A 12643-nucleotide genomic window follows, 5' to 3' on the forward strand; every position below is an offset into this window, starting at 1 on the left:
AGATGCTTAAGCTAAGCCTGTCTTCCTTTTTGCTTGCACATGCCCATCACAGTTCCCTCTTCACTTTTACATATCCCTTGACCCTTCTAGGTAGTAGTGCCTCTTTGAAGGAAGCCATGATATTTGCCAAGAGTAGATAGTTTATGAGTTGGGAAGACTTCAGAGAATGGATAAATAGAAGGTAGACCTTTGCTTCATAACACACTCTGTACAATCTGTGAACTGATGTGGCTGGCAAAGTGTTTAGAACTGCAAACACAGGCCAGATCTTTTTGTATACTCACCCCTACTGCCCTGAGAGCCTCACTGTTTTATGGCTGGAGTTTTAAATTGCTTTTTATGGTTATTTGACTAATGTACGTTGACCCTTTAACAACAAAAAGGACTGTGGCTTTGTGCTTGCTTTGGTTGTCTCAGAGCCTGACACTATCTGGATCATGATAGGAGCTCATGCAGAAATGCTTGTGGATAAATAAAAGTGGAACAGGCTACATCACCCATTACTCTTACATCTCCCACAGTGCTGAGATCTAGAATAAATATTCAGTAAGTAAAAAGTGATAGAGTTGAACTTGTTGAATTCTATATATTTCAATTTGACCCCAGTGAAAACGATTTCCAGAAGTAAAGTCTGGGAAGAAAATCTTGATTGTATAGCCTTGCTCTACTCAGCACCCTGAGAGCCCCACAGACCATTCCTGGCCACAATCCCGTGCTTTCTAGAGCTGACAGGAGATTACACAGTGCCATACAGCCAAACACGGGCCATTTAGGCTGGATGATAGGAGAGTTTCTCACTGCTGCTTCTCACAGTTGGTATTGTTCACTGAAAAAGACATGTAGTGCAAAGGAGTGAGAATGCTGTCCAGTCCCAGAGAAAGTTCATTTGGGAAAACACTGATAGGACCACCATAGTAACAAAAAAAAAAAGAAGGGAGGGAAGGATAGCCAATGTAATCAGTAGATGTTTCCTGAACTCACTCCTTTTATTATTGAATATTATGAATTATTAATTATTGCTGATTATTTAATTGATATTAATTATATATTAAATATAAATCTCTGTGTGTTCATGTAAGTACAGGAGCTTATGGACATTTGTGTGGAAGTCAAAACACTATCAAGGTTGTCAATCCTTACTTTCCAAGTTCTTCTAACACGTCTGGCTTTATGCATCTTCTAGGGATCTGAACTCCCCAATTTTTCATTCTTGCATAGCAAATGCCCTAAGTGCTGAGCCATTCTTCTAACCCCCTAGGAGCGCATTCTATAACCTCCATCTTACAAATGAGGAAACTAAGGTACCAAGAAAAGGAGAGAATGGTAGCTTTTGAGACAAAATATACAATAACTCAAAAGCAAGTACACTGAGTGATAAGGGATAATCGATGTTCTCAATTCCATATCAACAGCAGTTATGTGGGGATCAAAGATAGTGCTTTCCAAAGTAACCAAGAATTAATACAAATGTCCACATGGAATACTAGCTTGAATGCTTTCTATAGATGGTGAAAGTGATCTTTTAAAGTTAGGGTAGGGAGGCTGGGCTTGGAATAAATACCCACAAAGTCCTGCACTTTTGTTGGGCTGCAGCAGCTCTGAAGCCTTCCATAAAAATTTGGAGAGACTTCACACATCTGAAATTTCAAGGGCAATCCTGATACTGCTGTTCCAAGTTTTGTAATTCCTCTCTGCTCATACCATCAACATTGACTCAGCCAGGCCTTGTTGCTGAAGGCCTTCCCTTGTCTATGTGTTTTAGGATGTCTCTTTTTTCTGTATCTGGAATGTCCTCTCCCTTAGTCACCTAAGGGACACCCTCAACATATTCCTACACAAGACAGTCTCTCCCTGATCTTCCCCAGCAAACTTGACATTCTGTTGCTACTATAGTGACAATGATCCCCATTTTTTTGTGAATACTTAGTATTGTTTTATCTATTCTCTGTGAGAACTTCTTACTTTTCCATGGGTGGTGACCTTGTCCTATTTTTTATGCTCAATTACAAATAGAAGCTTGTAGAAATGTTTAACAAATGCCACGTTGTTCCACACCTCTGGACTAATTATTGTTTTACTCTGAGCTTTCAGCATCACACTGACACAGCCACATTCCTGCCTATTATGCACAAATTAGCAGTATCATATGGGACATATGGGGCAACAAGTAGCCACAAATGCAAAATGCACAGTTAATGATAACAGTCACTGGTGGCAGTTCAATACGCACAAAAGCTGAGAAGTCTGGAATAACAATGTAGTACTCAAGGGATTCTGAAAAGCCCTGAGCAGACCTTGTGACATTCTGAGGTAGTGAGGCCAAGATAGTTTTGCCTTATGCTTTCTCTGTCTTTCTTAAAGCTATGAAGGAATGGTCTGAAGGTTATTCAAGAAGGTTGGTTATTCAAGTGTGTGTGATATCATGGGAGCTTCAAGTCAGAAATAGCAAAAAAATCCAACTGTCTTTTCAGACATCAAAAGGAACCACAAACATGTAAAAGGGGAGCTAAGGAGATGGCTCAGCTGATAAAGTGCTTGACAGAGAGCTCTGATTTCAGTTGACAGACTTTGCCTCAATGAATAAGGTGAAGAGGGATCAATGAAGACTCCAAATGTCAGCTTCGGGCTCCTACACATGTGTGTACATATATATGTGAACACACACACACATGCACATTAAACATATGCACAGTTGCAAAATTGAAAAATAATTGTTCTTACTAAAGTTCAGAATTTTTATAAATAATATTGTTAATATATTTTAATAATGGCATCTTTAAGTGAATAACTATTTTTACATTTCTTTACATTTACTTTTTACTTCAATGTAGTAAATTTTATACTGTATTAAGACATACACATGCATACATATCCAATATAAATAAGACTTCTGGGTTCTCAATAATCTATATGACTTCAAAAGGGCTGGTCATGGTGGCACATGGCAGTAGGGTACTCTGAAGAGGTAGGAACAGGAAGGTCAGGAGTTTGAGGCTATTCCAGGCTACACTTTTAGGTCTGGCATAGTGGTGCGTGTCTTTAATACCAGCATTCTCTAATCCCAGCATTCAGGAGGCAGGGACAGACAGATCTCTATGTGTTTGAGTCCAGCCTGGTCTACATAGCAAGTTTTGAGCCAGCCAAGGTTACAAGAGAGACCCAGTCTCAATTTAACAGCAACAAAATAAGAATGCAAAGGGATTATAAGACCAAACGTTTTGAATGTGTTGGTTTTAAGAATTGGTGGGTTAATATTGCTTAATTTGATGCTCCAAATTGATGTTGGTAGAGCCTTTTTTTTTTCTATTGGTGCTCTTGTGAAAAGTATCTATCCCAGGCCAGGCCTCTCTCCTTTCCTACCGCCTGGTAGGTACATGGCTCTCTTTCTCTCTCTCTCTCTCTCTCTCTCTCTCTCTCTCTCTCTGGTGTGTGTGTGTGTGTGTGTGTGTGTGTGTGTGTGTGTGAACAATACTTACAAAATTTTCTCTCTTTGCAAGGACACTGATCCTACTGAGTTCAGGACCACTTTAATGACCTCAAACTTGATAACCCTGTTAATATTGTATTTGTAAAGATTATACTCTGAGGTACCAGGGTTAAGATTCTAACACTATTTTTAAGTAAAATCCAACTGAACTCATAGCAAAGCTAAAGAACTTATAAAGGAAAAAGAAGACTGAGAAATTAGGGACTTAATTTGAGAAGTCCAATTTCACATTTCCATCCATGGTAATGAAGAACCAAGAAAATTTTCCAGTGAAAACCTTACAAATACTTGTGCTGTGTTTTGCCTGTAAATGTATGAAAATGTTCAAAGATCCAGGTCATGTTCTGAAGCTCTTTAGTTAGCTTGAGGCTGGCTGAATAGAATGTGCTGTGCTGAGCAGGAACTTCATGTTCTTTGAAGATGGCCTTGCTCAAAGAACACTGGATAAGGAGGATAAGGAGACTAATCTACAACTGAAAGTTTTAGATCCAACTCAAACATCTCTGTGTCAGAGGTTTGGGAAATCCATGGAAGAGGAAGAAACACTTTAAAAATCTTCTATGACTATAGCTTGCAATGACAAGAAATGTTTCTAGGAAAAAATATTTTACTTTGTAAATTTAGAGAAATAAAAGACAATGTAAGGCTGAAAACACTGCTGGAGTTTCATTGTTGCAGCCATGCTAGCCGGTTCAGCAAGGAACCCAACCTGATACTGTGGTACACTGAGTCCTACACCTCATGGTCTTAGAAGTAACGAGAAAAACTACATGCATTAGAAGAATCCTCACTTTAAAGAGAACACCATGTCACCTACCTGATCCAGCATGCCATAACCAATCACTATGAACTTTGAAGCTTAATGCAACACCCATTTATTAATTCCCACTTGCCCCAAGTCAGGAGTGGGTTCCTTGTGTTCTGGGCTCTCAAAGCAGCCGTTAGAGTGTTGCTGGCTGAGTTCTGATCTAAAGGCTTGGGGGGAGTCTGCTTCCAGATTCACTCAGAGTACCTGAGTACTCATTTCCTCCAGGTTGTAGGATTTCAGTCTCTGCTGCCTGGGAGTGGCCCTTCAGCCATTCCAGATACCTCTTTCCATTCTCAGTCAGCAATTGTGAACTGAGTGAGTCTTCTCCCACATCTAATCTCTATGATGTCCTCTTTTGTTCCCACTTACTAATTACCAGGCAACCCAAGATCATCTCCATAGTTTAAGCATAGCTAGTAACCTCCACTACATCTGCCAAATCTCCTCTGCCACATAGCCTCGCAGGTGTGGCTGTAATCAAGTCATGCTGTGTCTCTGGAAAGCTCATATCTACATTCCATTCAGCAGGTTTCTCTCTGCTTTATTTTCAAAAACTCTTATCCCTTCTAAATTGCTTCCTAGCTGCTCTCAATGATTGCAGTGGTTCCCTTAGCAACAGCTGGAGCTGGCAACCTCTTTTCTAATGCAGACCACTCTAGTGTACTTTTCCACTGAATATGCTTCCACAGCATATTTAATGACATCCCCCTCTCTACTTGCTGTGCAAACCCTTCACTCTTGTGCATTTCGAGCCTGATGCCCTGCTGTTGTGTTCTTTCTTTCCTCTACCACTCTACATTCAGGCTAGCTGAGTCTCTGTTTTTACCAATCTCAAAACAGTATTCTCTATTACCCTTTAAGTCCTATAAACTGAGTTTTGTACCATTGTGTTATTCTCAATCTAGTCCAGTGCCCAGCCCCACCAGTGCTGGTTAGGGCTTTTCTTTTCTTTTTTCTTTTGTCAACTTGAAACAAGCTAGAGATCATCTGGGAAGAAGGAACCTCAACTGCAAAAATGCCTCCATCAAACTGCCCTGTAGGCAAGTCTGTGAGGGCATTCTATTGATTAGTGTTTGAAGTAGGAGGGCCCAATCCACTGTGAGAGGTGCCACATTGGGTAGGTGGTCCTGGGTTGTATTTTAAAAAGCAATCTGACTGAGCTAGCTATGAGCTGATGAACCATAAACAGTAAGCCAGTAAACATGGCTTCTCCATGCTTCTGGTTTAGTTCCAGCCCCCAGGTTCTTTCATTTCATTCCTGCTGTAATTTCCCTTCAAGCCAAATAAATCCTTTCCTTCACAAATGTCTTTTATTCCAGCAACTGAAAGCAAACTAATACACTGCCCCAGGCAGACTCCATGCACTCTAAAGGATCAAATACCTACCCCAACAAAGTGCAAAGGAAGCATAAATATTCAGAGTCCTCTGAAGATACAGAAGGAAATGAAAACTAAGCAAAGGCCATTGGACAACTATTCAAATCCTATAGTCCCTCAAAGGACAGACTCTGTGGTTACAGAGCCCTAGTGGGAGCTATTAATCTGGAGCTCCAGGAAAGGGAGGAGCCACAAGAGGAGCATAGGCTTATGCTGGAGACTACCACCAAACAAGGTGAGGACCTTCAATAGCAAGTTGGCTTTGGGCCCAGAAAACATCAGGCTGTTGGCTGGGGGTGGGTTGTAGGTGGTGGGTGGTGGGTGGTGGAACACCGCTATCTGACAGGGCCATGAGGATATTGAGGTCACCTGGAAAGGTGGCTCTGCTGTTGTGTGGGACAATACCCAGGTATAGTACAAAGTCAAACCCTGAGAACTCTGAGTGGATATGGTCAGATGCATACTGGGCCTTCATGGGGCAGGGATGTCTTTGTCCTCCCTTGCAGTTTTATTTCACTGCTTCTTTGCATACTCTGGAGCCTTCTTCCTAAGACTCCACTAGTAGTCTTGGGAAATGAGTCTCCCATGATATAGAATACAGATTAAGGATATCATGGGGTACCCCAAAGCCAAGTGTACAGAGATTAGAACCCTCTGAATGGTGGACTTTTGGTAACAGAAATCAGGACAGATGAGCTGAACAGATCTGATCTCCACTTCCCTCTTTATGCTCTTGCCTCATCTGTGACTCCTTTCTCAGCTGTTCCTCCTGCCTCACCCACAGCCCCTGTCTCACCTACGTCTCCTTCCTCAACTGCAGCCCCTGCCCCACCTGAAGCCCCTTCCAAAGCTTGCCCATGAGCCTGCTATGCAGGGAAACTGAATGTATGCTGTGACTCGACTTCAGGGACCGGAGGCAGGAAGATCACACTCCAGGACCCCCTAGTATTTGGTATTTGTTGGGGGATCAAACTTTGGTTTAAATTGTCAGCAAATTCAACCAAAGCGACCTTTGCCCCAATCTCCTTTCTGAAGGCCTTGCCAAGCACTCGGTACCTGCCCAGGGGCCTGAGGGCAGCCTGCATGGTCTCCTGAAATTCTTCTTCTTCACAGTCATCGGGGATGCCCAGGATAAGCAGTGAGCGCTGGGCATTGACACCCATCCACCCACACCAGTCCTGCAAAATCGCCAGTGCCATTAGCAGTAAACTTAGGAGGTAACATGACCAGACAGGGATGTGTCAGATTGTATTGGTCTCTTCCTCAGTCTGTGAGTGGAAAACAAAACAAAACAAAACAAAACAAAACAAAACAGAAAGGCATGTTAGTGTCAGGCAATCCAGCACACTCCCATACACACATATAGCTGGAATCTCATGGTCCCTTCCCTCTTCTCCAGCATTAATACTGTTGTCTCCCAACCCTCAGCAATTTCACTTCTTGTTTGGAGATATCCCCTTTCACCCATGCTGATGTCACTGCTCTACCAGACAGCAACTGTGAATGTATCTCTTCCTCCTCACCATTGTCTGCAGCCACCCCTATAGTCAGGTGTCCTTTTCAACAACCCTCTCCACCTCCAAGTCCAGAATCCTTCCATAGCCAACTCTCTAAGAGCACTTATCTCCTCTCTCCTGGATAAAGAGCTAAAGACTCTGATTTTTATTATCATTTCCACAACCTGAGTATGCCCACCTACACCCTTTTACCCAGAGTGTAGAGTACCCTAGTTTTCAAAAAGAGGGGTCTCTCACTCTCTCAGTTCATCAGTGTTTCTGTAAGCAGAGCACATCTACCTAGATCCCCAGGTATCCCCCACATTCCTTTTTCACAGGCCTTGAACTTAGACCCCTCCTATAATGATACCATCTCATCCCAGTCTATCTGCAGTTATAGGTGTCTTACCCATGCCAAGATCCTAGCTATCAACTCATTTTCTCTAACTTTGATGTTACTGCAGTGACAAACAGGTCTCAGAGTGCTACTAAATTCTAGGAATCTCTCAGACATTTCCAAGCTGGGGCCAAATGAGTGTCTAAGCTAGGGGCAGATATCTGTAACCATCTTCGTTACATTTGGTGATGTATTTCTGAGCAGTGAACAGGTCTAGATAGAAGAAGATGTCATTGTTACCCTAGGGACAGGATCTGCATGGTAAGGTTTGGAGCTGCCAGGAGCAACAAGCACATTTAAATGTTTTCCACTTCATAATTGTGGCAAATAAATGGGCAAGAGAAAAGAATCCCAGGTCTTCCATACCATACTACTCTCACAGCCTGTCCTCATTAAGACTGAAATCACAGCAAAGGGAGGACTGGCTGTGCTCCTCATCACAGCCCTTCACACTACATAGATAGCCTGCAGCCTCCTAGCCAGTCACCAAATCTAAGAAAAACTCTGGCCTTGAGTCAGGCAAATCTGGGTCACTCTTCACCTTCTTCCTTGGTCCTGCTAGCCCAACAATACTAAGGGAAGGTTCAAGAATCCAGTAGTTGCTGAGTCAACAAGGCTGAATATCTCAACTGCTCTTCAGTACACACTGGAATCCTGAAGAAGTAGGCTTTATGCCAATAAAGGAATGGACTTGCCAGCCAGAGAGAGAGCAAAGAGATTGAGCTTCTATTTCGTCCTTTATACAGGCTGCCGACAGAAGGCTTGGCATAGATTAACGGTGTCTCTCCCTACCTCAAAGATACAGATTAGAAGTGGTCTTCCCACTTCAAACTATTAAATTAAAAAAAAATAACTTGACTCCTAACAGTAGAGGCAGAGACTGTCTCTGACTTGCCTAACTGTGTATCCCTTTCCCTAACTTGGCTGCCTTGTCTAGCCTCAATGGGAGAAGATGTGCCTAGTCCTATTGCAACTTAATATGCTAAGGCAGGTTGATATCTATGGGAGGCCTCCCGTTTTTTAATGAGAAAAGGGAAAGGAGATGGGGTAAGAGGAGGTGAGAGGGAGGGACTGTGAGGAAAGGAGGTAGGGGAAGCTGTGATATAGATGCAAAGTAAATTAATTAATAAAAAAGAAAAGAAGAAGAAAGAAAAAAATCCCTCATAGGCATGCCCAGACATTTGGGTTTTAGTAAATTCCAGATGTAATCAAGTTGACAGCCAAGAACAGCTACCACAAACAGTAAGTGCTTTTACCTACTGAGCTATCTCCCTAGACTATAGCTGGTCTTTACAACTTTGTGGGTTTTTCTTTTACCTGCCCATTATTCCCCTCATGTTCATGTTTCACCCCTTGTATCCAGGTAGGAAGAAAGGATAGAGGGGAGGAGAGGGAGAGGGAGAGGGAGAGGGAGAGGGAGAGGGAGAGGGAGAGGGAGAGGGAGAGGGAGAGGGAGAGGGAGAGGGAGAAAAAGATCTGAATCTAATTTCTTCTTAACTACTAACAAACCACAACCCCCCCCAACATCCTGCAAAGACCACCAACCACCAACCCTGCCTATGGGCCCCTAGCATTTTTATATCCTTTGAAAAGTTCCCAGAATTCTAATGTCACACAATCACAGAAACTATCTGCAGCTGACAAAACCATGCCCCTGCTAGAGCATAAGGCAAATCAGTCAGCTGCTGAGGATAACCCGAGGCAGCCCCATACTCCACACCTGGGACTGAAACAACAACAAAAAAAATCTGAGTTTTTTTTTTTAAAGAAACCAAAATTCCAGCATTCTTGCTACATGAAACCCTTTAGAAAATTAAGGTTTTTGTTTTTGTTTTGTTTTGTTTTTTACAAACTCTAAGGCTATTCATATTTTGTTATGCTTCTGGGTTTGGAAAATTGGTTTGTGTGCATTTTATCTAACTTCTTAAATGATTGGTGTGAAGCTGCTCATTATATGCCCTCTTCTCTAAATACCTACATGATCTGTGGTAATATATTTTTCATATATGATACCAATGATTATATATATATAATATATACATATTATATATATATATATATATATATATATATATATATATATATATATATATATATCACCTTTTTCTTATTTAGCTCTCCAAGGGTTGTATTATTTTAAAAAAATATGTGTGATTTGCTCATTTTATCTGTTTATCTTTTTCTATTTCATTGACCTCTGCTCTTGTCTCTAATATCTTCCTTGTACTTACTTATTTTGCATTTACTATCATTTTTTCTAATAGTGAGATTCTGCCTCATAAAATGAAAAAAGTGAACTATAAATCAATATGGTTTATGAACTAATACATAAAACACTCTTAAAAATAGTTTTAGCAATGTGACTTTAAAAATGTTAAAGGTTTGCATACCATGACAAGAGTTGCTCAAGGAAATACAAATCAAGGTGTAATTCAATTTATTAAAAAATGAAGAAAGGAAGACCTGGATAATTAACTCAGTAACTGCAACATAAGCATTTGAGAAACTCCAACATCTATTGCAGATTTTTTAAAGAAAAATTTTAAACTTCCAGAAAACAAGATGGTAAATTTCTTAATATGAGAATGAATATCTGTGACAAATTCTTAAGTCATGTTATACTTAAGATCAAAAAGTGGATGTTTTCTTTCTAAAATCAGGATGTCTAATCTCATACCTTTTGTTCAATATTTTATTGGAGATGATAGCAAGAAAAAACCCAGCAACAAACAAACATCTCTGACTCATGTAGCATCTCTTGAAATTCTCACTTCTTAAAATGATCAGATTGACAGTTTCTGGACTTTTTTATTGTAGATGTACAATAGACTAATAATATCATCACATTGTTAACTGAAGCCACCAAACAGGCTGTGTAGTGGCTATTCCTGGTTGTCAACTTGACTATATCTGGAATGAACTACAATTCAGAATTGGAAGACTCACCTGTGATCCTAATCTGGAGGCTGAGAGATATAAGTTTCTGACCTGGATCTCAGCATGGAGCTCTTGTGAATTCCAGAAGATTATGACAGGGAGATCCCTGAGTTCAAGGTCATCTGGGACAAAGCAAATCCCAGATCCAGGTGTGGTGGCACATGACTTTAATCTGGGCCACACCTTCTGCTGGAGACCTACATAAGGACATTGGAAGAAGACTCATCCTCACTCTTCCTTGCCTGCTTACCTCGTTGGACTGAGCAACTGCTAGATCCTTAGACTTCCATCCACAGCTGCTGCTGACCATTGTTGGGGAGTTGGACTATAGACTGTAAGTCATCAACAAATTCCCTAACTATATAGAGACTGCCCATACATTCTGTGACTCTAGAGAACCCAAACTAATACAGGGTGCAAAGTACAACTCTAGGAAATATAAAGAACTTTGAGAACACTAAGTAAATCACTGGTTATCTAGCCATAGGGGAGGAGGAGAAAGTGATTAGCAGGGGCTGATGAAACTTTGAGGATAATGATACACTATTTGCCTCATTTAGGTGAAGACTTCATAGTTGCATGCATGTTTATGAAACCTTACCGAAGTATGGTGCTTTATCACAGTTCAATTACCATAGTTTAAACACGCCATGTATTGCATGTCAAATTCCAAGATATATGGTTTAATTTTCAAAATATCTCACACACACACACACACACACACACACACAAAGACAAACAACTGTGTAGAGTCAGGCAAATGATTTGAGCAGCCACATTACAAAGGAAGGTACAGAAATGAGAACTTCAAACATAAAACATATTTAATGTAATTAGTCATCAAGGAAATGATCACAGAAATCACTCACACCCACTTGAATGGATAAAAATAAAAGCTGGCAACACAAATGTTGATGAGGATGAGAAATACAATGAACTCTCACACATTTCTGGTAGGAGTCTCAACTGTGTATTCACTTTGAAAAACATTCTTCCAGTTGCTAATAATACATACAACTACCCTATGATGTGGCAAATTCTCCCTTCCAGGTTTTTACTCCAGACAAAAGAAAGCATATGTTCACTCAGAAATATACACAACTATTCATATAGTGAATAACAATCCCACATGATAAAGTACAATGACAAATGACTCAGCAATGAAAGGAAAGGAAACATATTTCAGCAATATAGAGGAATCTCAAAAGTATCAGAGAAAAGGAAAGAATTCAGACACAGAGTAGTAGAAAAGAGTACATACTATATATTCCATTCACATTCAATAGGAATTACTCAAATAGGCTGTCTATAGTGAGAAATTTTAGAATAGTGGTTTCCCTGTAGAATTGTGCTGGAATAGGAATGGGAAATTTCCAGACTTCTCAATAATAATTTGTGTCTGGAGAGGGGTTTATGAAAGATATTTGTCAAAATTTACCATATAGATTTGTACATTTCACTGAAAGCAAATTTTGCCTCAAAAAATTATAAGGGCAGTAAAAAAAAGTGGGCCTCTAGTTAGTGCTGCACTTGATGAAGTACTTAGTGAAGTGAACTAATTGCACCTTATTTGAAACACATCAGTAAAATTAAGACAAGTATAGAGTCCAGCAAGTTCAACACAATGCTATTGTACAGTATTAAAGATTGGCACCAGCTTTCTAGTGTTTAGAGTGTTGCAGAGTTTTAATACAATGGAGGGAGAAAATAAGAATGTTATCTAACTGACAAGAGTAGAAAGTACTTTATGTTCATTATAGGTGTTTCCTCCCTGTACTCCTGAACTCCCTCTATGTGTGTCCATGTCTGTATGTGTGTATTTGTATGTTCCAACATATATGTGTATATGTGTGTGCTTGTGGAGGTCAGAGGAGAACAGGTGTTGCCTTTGTCCACAGATGCTGCAGTTTCATAGAAACAAGCACACACACACACACACACACACACACACACCTCCTGGTCATTCCAAGCATCACCTGGATGGATATTGGCTGAAGTTCTCATCACTCTTCTGGGGGTGGGGGTTGCATTGCATTGATCTTTGTTTATTAGTGCCTCCCTCAAGAAACCAGTCAGTATATTTAAGAAATCAATTACTTGTGTTGCCAAGGATGCACAAATGAAAAGCAGTGAAGTTGACT

The sequence above is a fragment of the Apodemus sylvaticus genome, chromosome X (genome assembly GCF_947179515.1).
Source record: "Apodemus sylvaticus chromosome X, mApoSyl1.1, whole genome shotgun sequence".
Classification (NCBI taxonomy): Eukaryota; Metazoa; Chordata; class Mammalia; order Rodentia; family Muridae; genus Apodemus; species Apodemus sylvaticus.